Source organism: Myxine glutinosa, chromosome 11 (assembly GCF_964187855.1).
Source record: "Myxine glutinosa chromosome 11, kmMyxGlut1.1, whole genome shotgun sequence".
In the NCBI taxonomy this organism is placed as follows: domain Eukaryota; kingdom Metazoa; phylum Chordata; class Myxini; order Myxiniformes; family Myxinidae; genus Myxine; species Myxine glutinosa.
Window position 1 is genome coordinate 93,422,470 of NC_136271.1, and position 19,998 is coordinate 93,442,467.

Below are 19,998 nucleotides of genomic sequence, written 5' to 3' on the forward strand. Positions count from 1 at the left end.
ACTATTGTGCCGAAATTTCAGCTTCCTAGCTCAAAGGATGGCTGAGATATCGCCCGGACAAACAAGAAAACCTCCCACACCCTACACCACTCAGACCCCCCAAGCCCTCTCCCTCCCACAGATCTTCCGTTGTCCCTGTTCTCTGCTGTTGTACTTGTGTACTTCCCCGTCTCTCCCCATCTTGTCTCCCACTCCCTTTATTTCCTCTTATGTATCGGTTTTTTTTTTGTCATTAATGTTAGCTCTTACACGAGCCTTGATCTTGTATACAAAACAAACAAACAAACAAACAAACAAACAAAGAAATGAACAACCAGAGTGAAAACCGAGTACTCCCTGTCAGCGCGCGTCATCGCCGGGTCCCCTTCGGTGCCCGGCAATGACGGTATGCAGCGCCTGGGGATGGCATGGGAAAGGAGCGTGTACAAAAAGAACACGTGATGGTGCTTAACTCGTTGCTCGAACTATCACGTGATTACACCTTATATGGGACGTGACCCCCCAGTCTCCATCAAGGCTGATACATGTTTGAATTCCGTGATCACCTTCGATCTCCACTTACCGTGCATGGGCCACACCACGGCATGTTCGGGTTTATGACGCAAATCCTCCATGACCCTGTTCATCCCACTAGTCCAGTAATAATGTGACTTGACCTCACACTAATTGCAACAGAAGCAAACTCAACTGATTTGTGTATCCTCAATATGTCCTGAATGAGGGGAAAAAAAAGTGTTAAGGAATTGCATGGGTGGAAAGTTTTGAAAAATGCATAAATATGATCCTACCCAAAAAACGATTTTTAGCCCTTTCTGCTAGATTTGATTATGCTGTATTTTTTTCCTTGAAGCAAAAAAAACACATACAGAGTATCAGTGATGAGAATTTATTGTGATCACATCATCACATAACTGATCAACTGTTGATCAAACGATTGAACCAATTAAATATGTGTACAGAATACATATAACACTACACAATGTCATCATCGTCGTCACAGGGCATCTGTATTGAGTTAGTGCAGCTGGATCCCCTGCAGTTTCCACATGCCGGAGTGCACTCGATATTGTTATTTTTGCATGTGCATCTCAGGGTGCTGCAGTCAGCCTGGCAGTTGCACTTGATGACCCGCAGAAGCTTTTCAGGAGCAGGGGGTAGGGTTGTCTGAACTGGCACAAACCCCTCGACACACTTCTGCCATCCCCACTCTGTAGGACGAGGTCCATCTGTAAGATAAGACAGGGAATTTGGTTTTGTCACAGCAGCAATGATACAGAAGGTAGTGAAAATAATACACAAGATACACAGAACATCACAGTAATTGAACTTAATATATTAACTGAAATTAATATACTGTAGCGGCTGCCGCTGAGTTTTCACAATCGCCTTGCACCTATCAAGGACGCGGAGCGATCACCATGCCGGGCTCGTCCAGGACGCCCAGGCTCGCACTCAACTTGCCAGGCCGCAGCCAGGACGCTGGGCCACGCCCCCTGGCGCCGGGCCTGGGCAAACCCCCTGGCGGAATAGATATATATTGCTGACTGATAAACGGTTTTTCAGAGTGCCTGAGTGTTTGATTTCATTAAAGCAACTCAGATGAATTCTAGCTTTTTGTCGCGTCCATTCTTCCGATCGACGTGGGAGCCCCGGCTCCTTCATTGGTGACCTATCGACATGGACACGGCAGTCGCCCTTAAACTGCCTACCTTCTGGGAGGCTCACGCGGCGGTTTGGTTCGCACAGGCGGAGTCCCTGTTCGCCCTGCGAGGCATCACGGCCGACGACACCCGCTTCCACCATGTGGTAGCTGCGCTCGGGTCGGTTACCGCGGCCCGCGCCCTGAGCCTCCTCGAAAGCCCGCCAGCCGCTGACAAATACGGCGCGATTAAGAAGCTGCTCCTTGATGCTTTCGCCCTCCCATCGGCGGAACGCGCACGGCGCCTGCTCGATCTGCCTGAGCTCGGCGACACGCGCCCTTCCGAGCGCATGGACTACATGCTTTCACTGCTCGGCGAGCACTCTCCGGCATTCCTGTTCCGGGAGCTGTTCTTCCGTCAGCTGCCTAACCCGGTACGCCTCGCCCTGGCAAGCACGACGATCACAGATCCCCGGGCCCTTGCCAGAGAAGCCGACAAGATCTCCGCCGCAGGACAGCGCATCGTAGCGGCGACATGGGACCCACCGCCGTCCGACGCAACACCCAGGGCGCCCGAGCACCCGGCACGGTCGATGGCCGAACTGCCGACGCCATTGGCGGCCGCTCTACCGAGCCGACCACCTCCGGCACGACGACCGAGGCCTCCACCTGACCAAGCGTGGTGTTACTATCATGCCAGGTTCGGACAGAAGGCCCGGACATGCCGACCCCCGTGCACCTTCGGCAGGCCGGGAAACGGCCGGGCCGGCGTTCATTACCAGCCATGAGCGCCGGCCACACGGGCAACTTACTGTTCATCACGGATAAAGCGTCCGGACGGCGCTTCCTGTGCGACACCGGCGCCCAACTGAGCGTCATACCCGCCTCTGACCAGGACAGGCAATCCGCGGTTTGCGGCCCCTCCTTAGTTGCGGCCAACGGTTCGACTATCCGCACCTTCGGCCCTCGCAACGTCACCCTCTGCTTCGGCGGCCAACGCTTTGCTTGGACGTTTGTAACCGCCAACGTGCCCGTGGCTCTGCTAGGCGCCGACTTCCTCTGCGCACACGGACTGCTGGTGGACGTCCAACGGCGTCGTTTAATCAACGCTGAAACCTTCAGCTCCCTGGTATGCACATTGAGCAGCTCCGCGCCGACCGAGCTGGCATGCGCCGTCCCGGCGGCGAACGAGTTTGCTCGCCTGCTCACGGAGTTCCCGGCCCTCACGCGGCCGACGTTTTCGGCCGTCGCAGTACGGCATGGGATCGAGCACCACATACCAACCACGGGCCCGCCGGTCTACGCCAGGGCCCGCCGCCTCGACCCAGCCAAGCTCGCCGTAGCGAAGGCCGAATTCGACGCGTTGGAGCACCTCGGCATCGTGCGGCGCTCCGATAGCGCGTGGGCCTCGCCACTGCACATCGTGCCAAAGCCGGGGGGTGGATGGCGCCCGTGTGGCGACTACCGCCGTCTCAATGACGCTACCACCCCCGACAGGTACCCGATCCCGCATATCCAAGACTTCTCCGCCCGTCTGGCGGGACGGGTCATTTTTTCGAAAATTGACCTCATACGGGGATATCACCAGGTACCTGTCAGGGCGGCCGACGTCCCTAAAACGGCAGTCATCACGCCGTTCGGCTTATTCGAATTCTTGCGGATGCCGTTTGGTCTCAAGAACGCGGCTCAGGCGTTCCAGCGCTTGATGGACGGCGTGCTGCGTGACCTGCCGTTCCTTTTCGTTTACCTGGACGACATCCTCGTCGCCAGCACGTCCCGGGCCGAGCACCTCCTCCACCTCCGGACACTGTTCGAGCGCCTCAGCGAGCACGGCCTCATCGTCAACCCGGCCAAATGCCACTTCGGCACGACGGCCGTTGATTTTTTGGGCCATCACATCACCAAGAACGGGGCCGTGCCGCTGCCAACCAAGGTCGAGGCCATCACCACGTTCCCGCGTCCCCGCACCATAAAGGCCCTGCAGGAATTCCTGGGAATGGTGAATTTTTATCACCGCTTCATGCCCCGCGCTGCTCAGCTCATGCGGCCCCTCTACGAAGCCCTCCGGGGCATGCCGGCCAAGCACGACATCGCCTGGTCCGCAGCAATGGATGCGGCCTTCCAAGGCTCAAAGCGGGCCCTCGCCGACGCAACACTGCTCGCTCACCCGGTGCTCAACGCTCCCATCGCCCTCACCACGGATGCCTCCGACTACGCGGTGGGCGCCGTACATGAGCAATGGGTGAACGGGGTTTGGCAGCCACTCGCTTTTTTCAGCCGGCAGCTCCGGCCGAACGAGCTCAAATACAGCACGTTTGACCGGGAGCTCCTCGGTCTACACCTGGCCGTCCGCCATTTCCGCCACCTCCTGGAGGGCCGACCTTTCACGGCGTTCGTCGACCACAAGCCGTTGGTTTACGCCATGGCCAAGGTCACGGAGCCATGGTCGGCCCGCCAACAGCGCCACCTCTCCGCCGTGTCGGAGTTTACCACGGACATCCGGCACGTCGCCGGCAAAAACAACGCCGTGGCCGACTGTCTTTCCCGGGCCAGCGCGAACGCGGTCCACCTGGGCGTGGATTTTGCGCTTATGGCGGCGGACCAAACCACCGACACCACGGTGCAAGCCCTCCGGGCGGCGGACACGGGCCTCCGCCTGGCCGACATCCCCTGCGCGGACACTGTCCTGCTCTGCGACGTCTCCCAAGGCCAGCCTCGCCCCATCGTGCCCGTCGCCTGGCAACGCCGCATCTTCGCCTCCCTCCACGGCCTTTCCCACCCGGGCCGGAAAGCTTCCCAGAAGCTGGTGTCGGCGCGTTTCGTCTGGCACGGCCTTCGTCGGGACGTCCGCGATTGGACCAGCGCCTGCACGGCCTGCCAACGGGCCAAGGTCCACCGACACACCCAGGCCCCGCTGGCACCTTTCACCGTGCCCGAACGACGTTTCGACCACGTCAACGTGGATCTGGTGGGCCCCCTCCCCCCGTCACGGGGGTTCACACACCTGCTCACCATGGTGGACAGGACCACCAGGTGGCCGGAGGCCGTTCCCCTCGTCTCCACCACCACCGCCGACGTGGCGCAGGCTTTCATCGCCACCTGGGTCGCCCGCTTCGGCGCACCGGCGGACATCTCGTCAGACCGCGGTCCACAGTTCACCTCCGAGCTGTGGGGCGCGGTCGCCCGCAACCTGGGGATCAAGCTCCACCGTACTACGGCCTACCACCCCCAAGCAAACGGGTTGTGCGAGCGATTCCACCGCTCCATGAAGGCCGCGCTCATGGCCGGCCTTCAAGACGTCGGGTGGGCCGACCGGCTGCCGTGGGTCCTTTTGGGCCTTCGCACGGCCCCCAAGGAGGACCTCCAGGCATCCACCGCCGAGCTTGTCTATGGCCAGGTGCTACGCGTCCCGGGCGAATTTGTGCCCGACGCTACCAGTCCCTGGTCCGCAGCTCACCAGCGCTCGGACCTCCAGGAGGCCGCCCGACGGTTTGCCCCCGTGCCAACATCCCACCACGGTGACCCCCAGTCCTACGTCCCCCCAGCACTCCGCACAGCGGAGTATGTTTTTGTGCGTCACGACGCACATCGGTGGCCACTCCAGCCGCCGTACGACGGGCCCTTCCGGGTGCTGCGACGGGACGACAAGTCGTTCGTCATCGACATCGGCGGCAGGTCGGACCGGATTGCTGTGGACCGCCTCAAGCCGGCGCACGTGGACGTCGACCACCCACCACGGGTGGCCCTTCCGCCGCGGCGAGGCCGTCCCCCGTCCACGGTGCCCCCCACTCGACCGCCCACCACCTCACCGGACCCCCTCCCACGACCCGCCAGGGGTCGCTTCGGCCGGGTCATCAGGACCCCCCTCAAATTGACCCTGCCGGTGCAAGTCGATTCTGGGGGGACGTGTGTAGCGGCTGCCGCTGAGTTTTCACAATCGCCTTGCACCTATCAAGGACGCGGAGCGATCACCATGCCGGGCTCGTCCAGGACGCCCAGGCTCGCACTCAACTTGCCAGGCCGCAGCCAGGACGCTGGGCCACGCCCCCTGGCGCCGGGCCTGGGCAAACCCCCTGGCGGAATAGATATATATTGCTGACTGATAAACGGTTTTTCAGAGTGCCTGAGTGTTTGATTTCATTAAAGCAACTCAGATGAATTCTAGCTTTTTGTCGCGTCCATTCTTCCGATCGACGTGGGAGCCCCGGCTCCTTCAATACTAAAATACAAGAATAAACATAGCAGCAATCAGGGCACACAGTAAAATGTAAATGTACCAGATGTAGATCCCTTCCATTCTTGTACTTGCAAGTAGACACGCAGGCTGTGAAACTTTGCTGCTCCTGATGTTGGTGGTAAGACCTGTGGCTGAACGTAAGTAGAGCTAGATGCCACCTTCTCACAGAACCGATGATATCGGAGGGAGTCCAGGGTGTCAGTTGATGTTCCATTGTAGAGAATCACCATCGCTTTCTCTCCTGCTTCTGCCACATCATCTGTAGAGGCTGAATGTGCATAGAACACCTCGGCTTGCTCTCGGAATGTCGCTTTCTTTGAATTTCTTGAGGGAAGCTCCCTTCCCGATCCCGTGGAGGCGAGATGTAGTGTCACATCCAAGAACTGCATGTAAGAACAAGATGTGCTTACATATGTCTGGGCCAAGTAGTTGTTTTGTAGCCTTGATGTTCCAAATGCGAGGCTTCTTTGTTGTCTTCCTTGACTCAGAACAAAAGAACAGGTCATGGGAGTCCAGGCTTGCATGGTAGCAGAGAAGGACTAAGAGGTCTGTATCATCCCCCATTAGCACAGTATTGTTGGTGGTAGCACACTGCACAGCTTTCTGCACAATCAGCAGGTCAGCATCTCCTGAGGCATGGTATGTCTCACAGTTTGCCTTATGCAGTTCTTCACTTAACATGGAAAGAAATTGCTGCTTGTTCTGCCTGTTGGCCAGGAACTGTTCCTTCTGCATTGTGACAACCATGTCGGCTGTAAATGTCACAGTGGCACCAATCTTCCCTTTTGACCGTCTGTGGGGTGTCATGTCCTTTGTGTTGTTACTTTCATACCCATAAAACACCACTACAGCCTTGCCATACTTCTTCGTTACATACTCCGTATACTGGTGGCATATGTCTTTATAAGTAGATCCATGGGACCATGGGATGCGTTGAAGAAGTGCTCCACCATCCAAGACATACTGGCAGCCATCAACTACATTATCTGCTGGAACATGAGGCCCGATAAGACCCCAGATGGCGTCGGCGAGGGCTGGCTTCTTTGCTTCTCGAAGCAGTAGAGAGGAATCAAATAGGGCTGGGGGATAGCTACATAGCTCATATTTGAGGGCTGACTCGAGTTCATCACTGTTCTGTGCCACTATGACCAGTCTCTGGAAGAGAAGCTGTGGATCAACTTGAATTTGATCTCCATCGATCCTTACAGAAGACCATGCCGAGAGTGACAGCTTGATCCTTCCTCTTGAAGGTGAACTCAGCAGGTGTTAGTCCATCCATGGACTTCAGTATCGCAGTGCCAACGGACTGTGCTGTATCAACGTTGACGGTGGAAAGGGCATTCTCCCCAGTGGCAATATTCCGGAAACTAGGGTCATTGCTGAATGGATTGTGCTCCTGTAGATAACTGAGAACTGTCAGTGTGTCCTTCCAGTCACGGGATTGCCTTGCTTTGGTCATGTCTTTGTTCTGCTCTCCAGTGTTGTAGTTGACCCCCGTGAGTCCCTCCATTGCCTGGTTTACTTCTGCACAGGCGGGCATCGATAGCAGCCACAACAGACGCTGTTGCTCCGTCATCCCTCGCCCTCGTGTGAGCCCACCACTGGTTTTTAAACTTCTCATCAGAACCTGCTCAATGACCAGGTCAGGTGAGAGACCTGCCCATAGGCGATCGCTTCGCCGAATCACGTGGAACCCTTCCTCGAAACGTTGTTGGACTTCTCGGTGTTCAGTCTTGAGGTTGTGCATCTGCTGAAGGTACACCCTGGCAGATTTGGTGTAAAGATTGTGTCCTGATGCTGCCAGATAGGGTAGCATGTCCTGGATAGCCTGCAGATGTAAGGCCCAGTTTCCAGTGCGTTCTGCACTGATGTATTTTCGTAGGATGTCCAGCATGTCCATGCACTGAACCCAGAGAGCTGAAGTTCTAGAGGACTTCTTGGTGGACTCGATGTGCTTTTGAAGGCGGTCTTTGATTCTCACTAGAACTTCAGACTGACAAACTTCTTCAGCAGATATAGCCCCATTTATCAGCTTCTCATAGATCTTATAAGCTCCCTCCAAGTCCGCATCTCTGCTTCCATCTGTTATCTGATGATCCGGTGGCCTTGCAGCTGCAGCTGCTTCAGCTGACTCTGACTCTCCATCCTTACTGTTGTCTGGAGTTCCAGATTGCTGTGGTAGATGGAAATCGAACACGTTTGATAGCATCAGTGCATTGAGGGCTGCATCAACAATTGAGTGTGCACGAACTGCTCGCGCAACAGCTTTGCCACACATCATGTGGATTACTGCATTTGGGGCATAGATCAACTCCAGCAGTTCTTGTAGCCCAGATGAGGCCATCAAGTGTCCGATGCAACCGAGGAAGCTCACTTCTGCATGGAAGCCACCCAAACGCAAGACTATTCGTCTCAGATCACTTTCCATTGGCTCAGAGTTGATAATCATGAGAGCCTTCCACCAGAGTGGCTGATCAAACGTGATTATTGGGGTGACATTGTGGCATCGTGCATGCTCACTAACAAATGTCAGGGTCGAGAATATGCATGTGCTATCACGGGGATTCAGATCGATCATCGGCAGAAGCATAACAGTTGCACGCATAATGCATAATAATGCACGAACTGCATCATACCTGACCATGCAGGTCTGGGAGACACAAAGAGGACGGATGCTTTCCACAGGACATCAAGATTTTCACAGCTGTTCTGGACCTGAAGGTTGACAAGCTTCTGGTAGGTCAGTGCCGTCAAATTGTGCCTTTCGTCTTTGTGGTACCGTACTTGTACCCTTCCAACCATTGCCACATCCAAGGAAGTAGCCTTGATCCTGGGGATTGGCTGCCTTGATCTAATTCCAGGGGTTATGGCTGCAATCATTCCTATACCATGGAATGTACCAAGGCCATCAAGCGTGCGGATGTTATGGTCGACATTGTCAGCTACATATTGGACAAACTCTGTCGATAGGTCAGGAATGTTTGTTCCATGGAATTTGGCTGCATTTCGTTCAAACTGGTGCACCTCCTGGTATGCGCAACAAAACCCAAGGTGATGAAGAGTATCAATGAGGAACCGCGATGCAAAGTGGTGATATAGTTGCACGCCCACCCCAAACTGAAGTGGTGCTAACATGACTCTTGGTCTAGTTGCCTGCATCATTGCTTGTCCAATTGCCGCCACTTTGGCTTGAGTTTTGGTCCCGGCAAATAGTTCTTCCAGGAGCACGCGGAGTATCTGGAAGAAATCTGATGCCAGCCTCTTGCGATTCTATGTCATCAAGAGCTGGGTAAGACTCATAGGATAACCCGATGTCTTTGATATCTTGTTCGATGAGCTTTGCAGCTGCCTGCACAAGCTTGATCTTCTCTTGATCTTCTGTGTTTGTTTGTTTCTGCTGTGTCTCATAGTAGTCTTGCAGCACCACCCTGGCTGTTGTCCTGATGGTAACCACGTTTGGTTTCCCATTGATCTCGGTGTATATTATCTTCTCACCGAAGTGTTTTTGCAGACTCCTCTTCATATGGGTGTAACCGTATGGTTCATGTTCACTGTGTGCAAGCTTCTGCTGCATGAGGTCAATTAGATCATTTATGGTGATCTGCTCGTCATCATTTTCTTCTATATGCTTCACAACCTCCAAGAATGCTGCTGTCCTCTCATCAACGACAGGCCGACCAGCTTTCCTCCTCTTGGAGTCTTCTGTGTTTGTCTGATACGCTACTGGTATCTGCTTGTATGTGCGAAAATTCACACTGCACGTCTGGTGGTAGACTGCATCTGCTGCATGTAGGTCATGCACATGCAGAATCCGTGCCTTCACAGTCTCTGACCAGTCATCACCTCGTGCACGACATGTTGCCAAAAGCGTGTCCTTGAATTCAATTGTCCTGACTTGGAAAACACTGACTTCACTTGGCTTCTTTCTCTTTTTTCCAAACTGAGCTGGTGTGCCACAAAACAGGCAATCAGTACTGTAAGAGAACCTCCCTGTAGTCGATCTTAGTGTAGGACTCTCACTGCTTGTACTTGTTTCTGACTCTTGTTGCCTGGTGTCCTTGGCTATCTGTTGTGGATTAATGTATGTCCAGCGACAGTCTTTGTGTATCTTATCACCAGGTACAGCATGAATATTGTCTCCCCTTTTTTTTACTGGCCTGGTTGATAGATGAACTTCCCTTCTCTCCAAGTGTTGATACTGACGACCCTCCTCCGTCCAGACTGCTTGCAAATGACACACTGTTCATATGCCTCCATTTCCTGAAAGTGGAAAAAAAATATGCACGTTGAAAAATATGCACGCACGGTTGAAAACGTGCATGTTTGGAACTGGATCCTAGTCAGGGATGTGCAGAGGATGTTAGAGGGTTCATAACTCAGAAAAGAGCACTGTAGTTGTGGCGTGCGCGGCGTGTTTAAACTAGTTAGCAGAATATGTACAATGTAACATAATGTAATAAATAGCTAGCTAACTATTATAGCTGGAGGAAATTATGGAAAACCCACCTGATGAGGTTAGTATAGCGTACACCGCGATCGATGACACCGGCACAAATGCATGCTCAGGATTGTCCACTCAGTGGACGGCTTGCTGTCGCTTTCGAATGTCCAATCAGCGGACGGCTTGCTGTCGCCTTCGACTGTCCAATCAGCGGGCGGCTTGCTGTCGCCTTCGACTGTCCAATCAGCGGACGCTATTATTATATAGATGTTTTTTTGCTTCAAGGAAAAAAATACAGCATAGACAAATCTAGCAGAAAGGGCTAAAAATCGGTTTTTGGGTAGGATCATATTTATGCATTTTTCAAAACTTTCCACCCATGCAATTCCTTAACACTTTTTTTCCTCATTCAGGACATATTGAGGATACACAAATCAGTTGAGTTTGCTTCTGTTGCAATTAGTGTGAGGTTGACCCTCTTTTTTGCATAAAATGCCTGCACTACACGTGTTGTTGGATCCTCGGGGGGACCCCTTATGGAAGGCTCCCCCACCAAGATGCTGCGATCCAGCACGATCTCCTAGAAATGAAAAAGGAAGAACCATTAATCGACCAAAAAGGGCTTTCTTGTCCCACCAACTGTCTGACTGCACCACCCTCCCGACATGTCCACCTGCATCATCATCACGTTACGGACATCTCACTCCCACCTTCCATTTCCCCCACACATACCTGTCCATCCACAGGTTGCTCTCCCTGTGTGACCCACATTGGTTGATTCAAGCATCTCATCAGAGTGATAAACACCACGACCTTGATACTCCACATGGTGGCGGTTGCAAACTCAAAATGCGTCATCACCATGGAAACGGCATTTATGAACGGATCTCTGGTTGTGACGCGTGTGTACTCCAATCGATGTCACATTATACTTGCAATATGGACAGTTTGGTAATCGGATTATTATTTGTCACCCAATTTGGTTGTCTCCTTGCTCACTATATCCACAATTTTCCACATTTGAAATTGAATTGTTTTACAACAAACATTTTGTCCAAGTAAGAATATTGTGGCGGAATTATTGTCCCTTGTGCCCGCCACAATATTAACCTTAATCATCGACGCTCAAACACTAGAAGTTCTGCCTGGGGTGGAATTGAATGTTGGTTTGGGGCAGGGGGCGGGGCTTGGGGGAGTGGGCGGGGAGTCGGAGGCAGGCAGACGTCGCGGTGCTGTAGGTTTATAGTGACTGGTCATGTTGTGGGGAATACCCCATAGAGGCTGGGTTGTTCATAATTCACTGTCACGTTACCAATACAATGGGATTATTGACGGTATGGGTGTTGCGTGCGCTCGGTTATTGGAGCCACGCCCCTTTAAGAGGATCGGGCGGAAGTGACGGGGGGTTTATTTAGAGGAGTTCCGGTTTGGTTTTGTGACTTGTGAGGTTTGTTTGGAATAAAGGAGCCTTAAGCTGTTCAAGAAGTTTCAGCCTTTTGTTGCCTGTAACTTCTACAATAAGTTATATGCTGTGATATTGGATGCAGTCCAGTGGCAGAGTGGTGGTACCATTCAACTTTCTCTTCATGTGTGAGTCAATTATGTAGGTGTTTGTGGTGCTGTTCACACACGACTCGATTGCCAGCGAGGTCGGCCACAACGCGTTGGTACAAACAAAGAGTCTTTATTAAGAGCTCGCACTTCAGTACTGGGCCGGCTCGAGCTTAGAGCCCGCATATATGTCCCGAGGCCACGCCTCAGGCGTGGCCGATCGGTCGAAAGGCGGGGCATGCGCTTTCGTTCCCCGCCTGGACGCTCGCGCCACTCACTGGTGTGCGAAATTATTGTCCCTTGTGCCCGCCACACGCGCCCCCCCAGAATTCCCGCGCACCTGAAGGGTGAGTTTGCGGGGAAGCCGGATGACCCGGCCGAAACGCCCCCTGGCGATGCATGCTGGGCTGGGGGGTAGCGGGGTTGGGGGGTGCCGGGGGTCCGACCGCCGGGGGGCGGCCTCGACGCGGAGGCAGAGCTGCTTGCGGGGGGTGGTCCAGATCGAGGTGGGCTGGCTTGAGGCGGTCCACGGAGATGCGATCCGGGGCACCGCCAAAGTCGATGGTGAAATATTTGTCCCCGGTCTCCAGCACGCGGAAGGGCCCGTCGTAAGGGGGCCGTAGCGGTGCCCGGTGGGCATCGTGCCAGCCGAAGACGTACTTTGCCGTGCGAAGCTCCGGGGCGACGTGGGAAGACCGGCAACCGTGGTGTGCCGTCGGCACCGGGGCGAACCTCCGGGCGGTCTCCTGAAGGGCGTAGCGCTGTTGCGCCGCGGACCAAGGAGCTGTGGAGTCGGGGATAAATTCGCCCGGTACCCGCAGTGGTTGCCCGAACACCAGCTCCGCCGAGGACGCGCGCAGGTCATCCTTGGGCGCCGTCCTGAGGCCCAGCAGGACCCAGGGGAGCCTGTCGGCCCAGCTGCCGTCGCGGAGGCTGGCCCGGAGCGCGGCCTTCATCGAGCGATGAAAGCGCTCGCACAGGCCATTGGCCTGGGGGTGGTAGGCCGTGGTGCGGTGTAGTTTTACACCGAGCCCTTGCACCACCACGGCCCAGAGCTCCGAGGTGAACCGGGGGCCGCGATCGGACGAGATGTCTGAGGGGGCACCGAACCGGGCAACCCAAGTGGCAATGAAGGCTTGCGCCACATCAGCCGCAGATGTCGCCGCCAATGGGACGGCCTCCGGCCACCGTGTGATGCGGTCCACCATGGTGAGGAGGTGGGTGAACCCCTGCGAGGGGGGCAGAGGTCCCACCAAGTCGACGTGCACGTGGTCGAACCGACGCTCGGGCACCGCAAACGGGGCCAACGGGGCCTGGGTGTGACGGTGGACCTTTGCGCGCTGGCATGCGAGGCACGTCCTGGCCCAGTCACGGACGTCCTTCTTGAGGCCATGCCAGACGAACTTCGCCACGACGAGCTTCTGGGAGGCCTTCGTGCCCGGGTGGGACAGGCCGTGGATGGCGTCGAACACTGGGCGCTGCCAGCCAGCGGGCACGATGGGGTGAGGCCGGCCGAGGGAGACGTCGCACAGGAGGGCCGCGCCCGCGGCGTCAAACAGCACCTCAGTGACGTGGAGGCCCGTGACGGCGGTCCGCAATGCCTGGACGCCGGGGTCGGCGGTCTGGTCCTCCGCCATCCGGGCATAGTTGATCCCGAGGTGGACCGCGTGTGTGACGGACCGGGAAAGGCAATCCGCCACCGGGTTGTCTTTACCCGCCACGTGACGGATGTGCATCGTATACTCGGACACGGCAGAGAGGTGACACTGCTGCCGTGCCGACCATGGCTCAGCGACCTTGGCCATCGCGAACACAAGGGGCTTGTGGTCGACGAAAGCCTTGAACGGGCGGCCCTCCAGCAGATGGCGGAAGTGTCGGACCGCCAGGTGGAGCCCGAGCAGCTCGCGGTCGAAGGTGCTGTAGCGGCGTTCGTGCGGGCGAAGCTGCCGGCTAAAAAACGCCAGCAGTTGCCAAGCACCACGCACCCACTGCTCGTGCACCGCGCCCACCGTGTAGTCCGACGCGTCGGTGGTGAGGGCGATCGGCGCATCGGGCGCCGGGTGCGCCATCAAGGTGGCGTTGGCCAGGGCCAGCTTTGCGCCCGCAAACGCCGCGGCCATCGGCTCCGACCAGGCAATGTCACCTTTGCCCGGCTTGCCCCGGAGGGCCTCGTGCAGGGGGCGGAGGAGCTGGGCGACATGGGGCACGAAGCGGTGGTAAAAATTTACCATTCCCAGGAACTCCTGGAGCCCTTTGATCGTGCGGGGTCACGGGAAATCCCTGACCGCCTCCACCTTGGCCGGTAAAGGGATGGCCCCAAGAAGTCGATGGTGGCGAAGCCGAAACGACACTTGGCGGGGTTGATGATGAGGCCATGCTGGCCCAGGCGTTCGAAAAGCGTGCGGAGGTGGAGCAGGTCCTCCTCCCGGGACGCGCTCGCGACTAAGATGTCATCCAGGTAGACAAAGAGGAAAGGTAAGTCGCGCAAGACGCTGTCCATAAGCCGTTGGAATGCCTGGGCCGCATTCTTCAACCCGAAAGGCATTCGCAGGAACTCGAAGAGGCCGAAAGGGGTGATGACGGCCGTCTTCGGGACATCGCCCGGTTGTACGGGGACCTGGTGGTAGCCCCGGATGAGGTCCACCTTGGAAAACACGGTCGTGTTTGCCAACCGGGCGGAAAAGTCCTGGATATGCGGGACCGGGTAGCGGTCAGTTGTGGTGGCATCATTGAGCCGGCGGTAGTCCCCGCACGGCCGCCATCCCCCGCCGGGCTTCGGCACAATGTGCAGAGGAGAAGCCCAAGCGCTGTTGGAGCGCCGTAGGATCCTCAGCCGCTCCAGCGTGGCGAACCCCGCTTTCGCCACGGCGAGCTTCGTGGGTTCGAGTCGGCGTGCCCGGGCATAGACCGGCGGCCCGACCGTGGGTATATGGTGCTCCACCCCGTGTTTAACGGCCACCGCTGAGAAGGTGGGCCGCGTGAGGGCCGGGAAACTGGCTAGGAGGCGGGTAAAGTCGTCCGCTGCCAGAAGCATGCAAACTAAACTCGCCGGGACGGAACCTTCCAGCAAGCCACTTGGCAAGCCGCTCGGTGAGCCGCTCAGTGAGCCGCTCAACGAGCCGCTCAGCGAACAAGCGAGCGAGCTGAAGGTTTCGGCCTGGACGAGCCGTCTGCGCTTCACATCGACCAACAGCCCATTCGCACATAAGAAGTCCGCACCGAGCAGTGCCATTGGCATGCTGGCGGTGACGAACGACCATTGAAAGCGCTGCCCTCCGAACCGCAGTGAGAGGCAACGCTTCCCGAATGTGCGGATGGGTGTACCATTGGCGGAAAGCAAAGCGGGGCCCCGGCCCGCGGTTTGCTTGTCGGACGCGGAGGCGGGGAGGACGCTTACCTGCGCTCCTGTGTCGCAAAGGAATGTCCCGAGCATATATGTCCCGAGGCCACGCCTTGTCCGCGGGCGTGGCCGATCGGTCGAAAGGCGGGGCATGCGCTTTCGTTCCCCGACTGGACGCTTGCGCAACCCACTTGTGCGCGGAATTATTGTCCCTTGTGCCCGCCACATGTTTACATTTACAGCATACACACCTGGTGAGAGGTATCAAGTGAATTTTTAATCCCGCATTAAATGTTTCCCAATTGTGTTGTTCATCTTTTTAGAGTGCTATGAATGCGCGTCTCCCTATCGGCATGCCAGAACGCACACACGGTAATCAAGCGTTACATTTCGTTACAAAATCAAACGTTACGTTACATTACAAAATCTTACGTTACGTTACATCATCAAGCATTATGTTACGTTACATAATCAAGCATTACGTTACATTACATAATCAAGCGTTACATTGCATTACATAATCAAGCATTACATTACATAATCAAGCGTTGCATTACATTACATAATCAAGCGTTACATTACATAATCAAGCGTTACATTACATAATCAAGCGTTACATTACATAATCAAGCGTTACATTACATTACATAATCAAGCATTACATTACATAATCAAGCGTTGCATTACATTACATAATCAAGCGTTACATTACATAATCAAGCGTTACATTACATAATCAAGCGTTACATTACATAATCAAGCGTTACATTACATTACACAATCAAGCGTTACATTACATAATCAAGTGTTGCATTACATAATCAAGAGTTACATTATATTACATAATCAAGCGTTACATTACATAATCAAGTGTTGCATTACATAATCAAGCGTTACATTACATAATCAAGCGTTACATTACATATGCAATAACCTCCCTTCCTCCTCCCTCTCTGTTCTTTCCTCCTCGCCCCCCTCCCCACATGATCTCTGAGAGAAATGTGGAAAAGAAAAAAATTAAAACTCTGAAGAGCATTTTAAGCTCTGGAGAAATTCAGGAAAAATTATTCAGGAAACAAATCAAATGTTAATATATCGACGATTTTGAAAAATATATTTTCACTATATATGCGATAACCCCCTTTTCCTCCTCCCTCTCTGTTCTTTCCTCCTCGCCCCCCCAACCCACATGATCTCTGAGAGAAATGTGGAAAAAAAAGAAGAAGAAAACTGAAGGGCATTTTGAACTATGGAGAAATTCAGGAAAATAATTCAGGAAACAAATGTAATGTTAATATATCGACGATTTAGAAAAATATATTTTGACTATATATGCAATAACCCCCTTTTCCTCCGCCCTCGCTGTTCATTCCTCCTCCCCCCCCCCCCCCCGACCCACATGACCTCTCCCTTCTTTCCCCCTCCTACCTCACCTGGATCTCTATGCACCATCTGTGCTCCTGTCTGATCCATCTTCGAAAGGAACACATAATTTCTGCTTAATTGTTGGCAGTATTACAGTAACCAGACTTTATTTTTTACATTTTCCTTTTACATACTGTTAGGCCCCAATTTACGCCGCTTATGCATTCCTGAAAAGTGATATCTAAATGACGTAAATCAAAGCAATTTTTTCGTAAGAAGTAATGGAATTCTTACGAATGGAATTCTTATGTGAAAGGAGTGAGAAAATATTCTTACTCTGCGTGTCTGGCAGTCAAACAAAATTGAAAACCATTCCAAACAGAAACTTACTGTTTTAAGGACTTCATAAAGGACACAAAGCACAGGCATGACTAACGAATGTAACAGGTTACATAAGGGTGATGTATAAGACGCTGCGTCAATGGCACGAAACTTCCGGAATTTTTAAACGATCATTAAAAAAAGGTTGTTTGGATGGAGGTTATGTGGATGGAGGTTATGTTTTCACCCCTGTCTGTCTGTTTGTCCGTTTGTCTGTCCGTTTGTGAACAAAATATCTCAAAAAGCTGTTGACGGATCTGGACGAAATTTGGCAGAGAGGTAGTGTATGTCACAAGGACGAAATTAGTAGATTTTGGTGAAGATCCGGATTCGGATCCGGATCCTAGAATTTTTAAAGTTATTCACCATTGGGAGACGGGGCCAAAAACGATACATAGCAGGATATCTCAAAAAGTTATGGATGGATTTGGACGAAACTTGGTGGACCGGTTGGGTGTCTGACAATAACGATTCGATTCGATTTTGCTGAAGATATGAACGTGGATTCGGATATGAGAATTATTTAATTTTAAAGTGATTCTTCACCATTCGTAGATAGGGCCAAAAACGATACATAGTGGGATATCTCAAAAAGTTATGGATGGATTTGGACGAACCTTGTTGGATAGGTTGTGTGTGTGATGAGGAAGAATCAATTCCATTTTGGTGAAGATCCGGATCCAGCTGGTAGAATTTTTAAAGTGATTCTTCACCATTGAGTGACATGGCCAACCAGGCGGAGGTATGCTCTCTACTATGCCGTAGCATACCTCTGCCAACCAGGCGTAGGTATGCTACGGCACTGAGTGCCGTTCTAGTTTAATTAGAATGGAAGTATATACCTGAACACTGCGTAGGGTATCATTTTCTATTAACTCTCTATAGCTAACTATGATATTACAAATTTTTTACCTATAATATTACCAATTTTTTACCTATGATATTATCAATTTTTTACCTATGATATTATCAATTTTTTACCTATGATATTACCAATTTTTTACCTATAATATTACCAATTTTTTACCTATGATATTATCAATTTTTTACCTATGATATCAATTTTTTCCCGATATTACCAATTTTTTTACCTATGATATTACAATTTTTTTTGATGAACCGTTATACTCAAATACACATACGTATAAAAAAAAAACATTGCCAGAAATATTTAAATAATAATATACCTCTTCCAGAAGTGGGGAAAGTGGTTGAAGTTTGTTGTACCACTTCGTTGTACCACTTCGTTGTACCACTTCTTCCTTTTTCAATGAGCATCAGCATCTTTATAGATGGTACGCACCATAGTCGGAGGCGAACGTAATAACCCAGCAACCGCACCCACATCTGTCGCTTGATTCCACCCACCACAGCACAGAGACAAAATGTTATGTGTGCCATCTTGGTTTTCTGGTGGGCCTAACACATGAAGCATGTAGGCCTCTGCTAATTATACACTGCCCGGGTTTGTTGCGTCAGATTGCCATTGATTTTGTTTGGGTCGAGTGTTATTCATGGTGAGGTACCATGAAAATCCAATCATATGTCAAAAAATAGAAAGGTGTTTCAAGACCGTCAGAATGCACGGTAATCACGCATTGCGTTAAGTTACGAAATCAAGCATTAGGTTACGGAAGTTACTAAAAAAATTAACGTTACGTAATTTTTGAATGGCCCCATATTGTGTTAAACAATCCATGACAGTGTGACAAATTAGGTCGTTCTGATATAACCGTGGAGAGGCTGACATGGATAAGAGGTGTTGAGTTAATTATTTAATAGCCCATTAAATGTGTGTTTCCCAATCGGTCTGTTACCAGATTTTTGTCGTAGGTTGTTACCACAGTGCAGGGTCTTTCTTGTTATTCTATTCTTCAATATCCTTTATAATCCTCCAATCGAGCAGCATTTGCTTGAATCAATTTGTAGAGTCGTGACAATTGTCAGTCTTGTCAAAGATGTAAACTCGACAACAGAACTGCAAACTTAATGAAAGGTAATTATGAAGTGGATAATTGAACCTCGGGTGTTGCTCATGCTTGTGTGTAGGAAAAGGCCTGTATTTCACATCCCATGTGACATGGACATTACCATATGCTTACGTCAGTTGGAAAATATCATGGCTCGAGGGATCCCTTGCCACCTGCATTGATGACAAAGTCATGCAAATTTTGATTGTACGTAGTCCCTAACGTCAACTCGCATCACTCAGTCATAGTCATGGAGAGATGTTTGTTGCTGTGTCCCAGAAAATGGTAACCAGTGCTAATGATGTATGATTGAGGATGGAAACGGTTCAACATTCCGTGGAATTGCTTTTAAAACTCGAAGTCAAACAACTGGTGAGCTACAGCAGCGCATACATACACACTATTCTTGATGAATTATTTACAGGTAGAGGAAATTATATTAAAATAAATTATGTCGCAGGTATACTTGAAAATATGTATTTAATTTTTCGAGTGAGGGTGGGGGGCCGGATGGCCTATTTGGTGTTACCATCTGAATCATGGCTCTTCGGTTGTTGGGGTACCAGCATTAAACACCATAATATATACTGTGTTTGATTTATCCGTAGTGTACGCATGTCCTTGTAATTAATGGGTACATCCACCACGGAGAGGCGACCCCTGTAGTTGTATTTTTTATTGGTTAACTAGCGAGGTGTCGTCCCTCATTCGTCCCTCATTCGTTCCTCATTCGTTCCTTATTTGTCCCTCATTCGTCCCGTCCCTCATTCGTGATGATGAAGATAACAATGACGATGGTGATGGTGTTGGCTGGGGAAGGGGGATTGGCTCTTATGTGCCATGACGAAGGAAATTGGTTATTACAGAAAAATACACAATTTGGTGTCTGTCTGTCTGTCTGTCTGACGATTTTTGACCGCGATACATTCCGTCGGTACTTATCCAATCTCAACCAAACTTGACAGGAGGACTAAGGGTCACAAAATGAAGGTTGTAGCAAATTAATTTGCCCCCTCCGCAAGGGGGATTTCTCCACCAATGGAGGTGTGTGCTGAGGCATATATCCGTGTTAAG

General features: G+C 52.1%; 1 long non-coding RNA gene across 1 annotated transcript; it reads right to left on the minus strand.

Moving 5' to 3' along the window:
• Nucleotides 1–870: 870 nt before the first annotated feature.
• On the minus strand, nucleotides 871–10,444 carry LOC137437133 (uncharacterized). The gene is made up of 2 exons (XR_013620910.1): nucleotides 10,034–10,444; nucleotides 871–1,226 (listed from the first exon to the last, which is right to left on the minus strand). It is a non-coding gene; the product is annotated as an uncharacterized LOC137437133 (long non-coding RNA).
• Nucleotides 10,445–19,998: the final 9,554 nt, after the last annotated feature.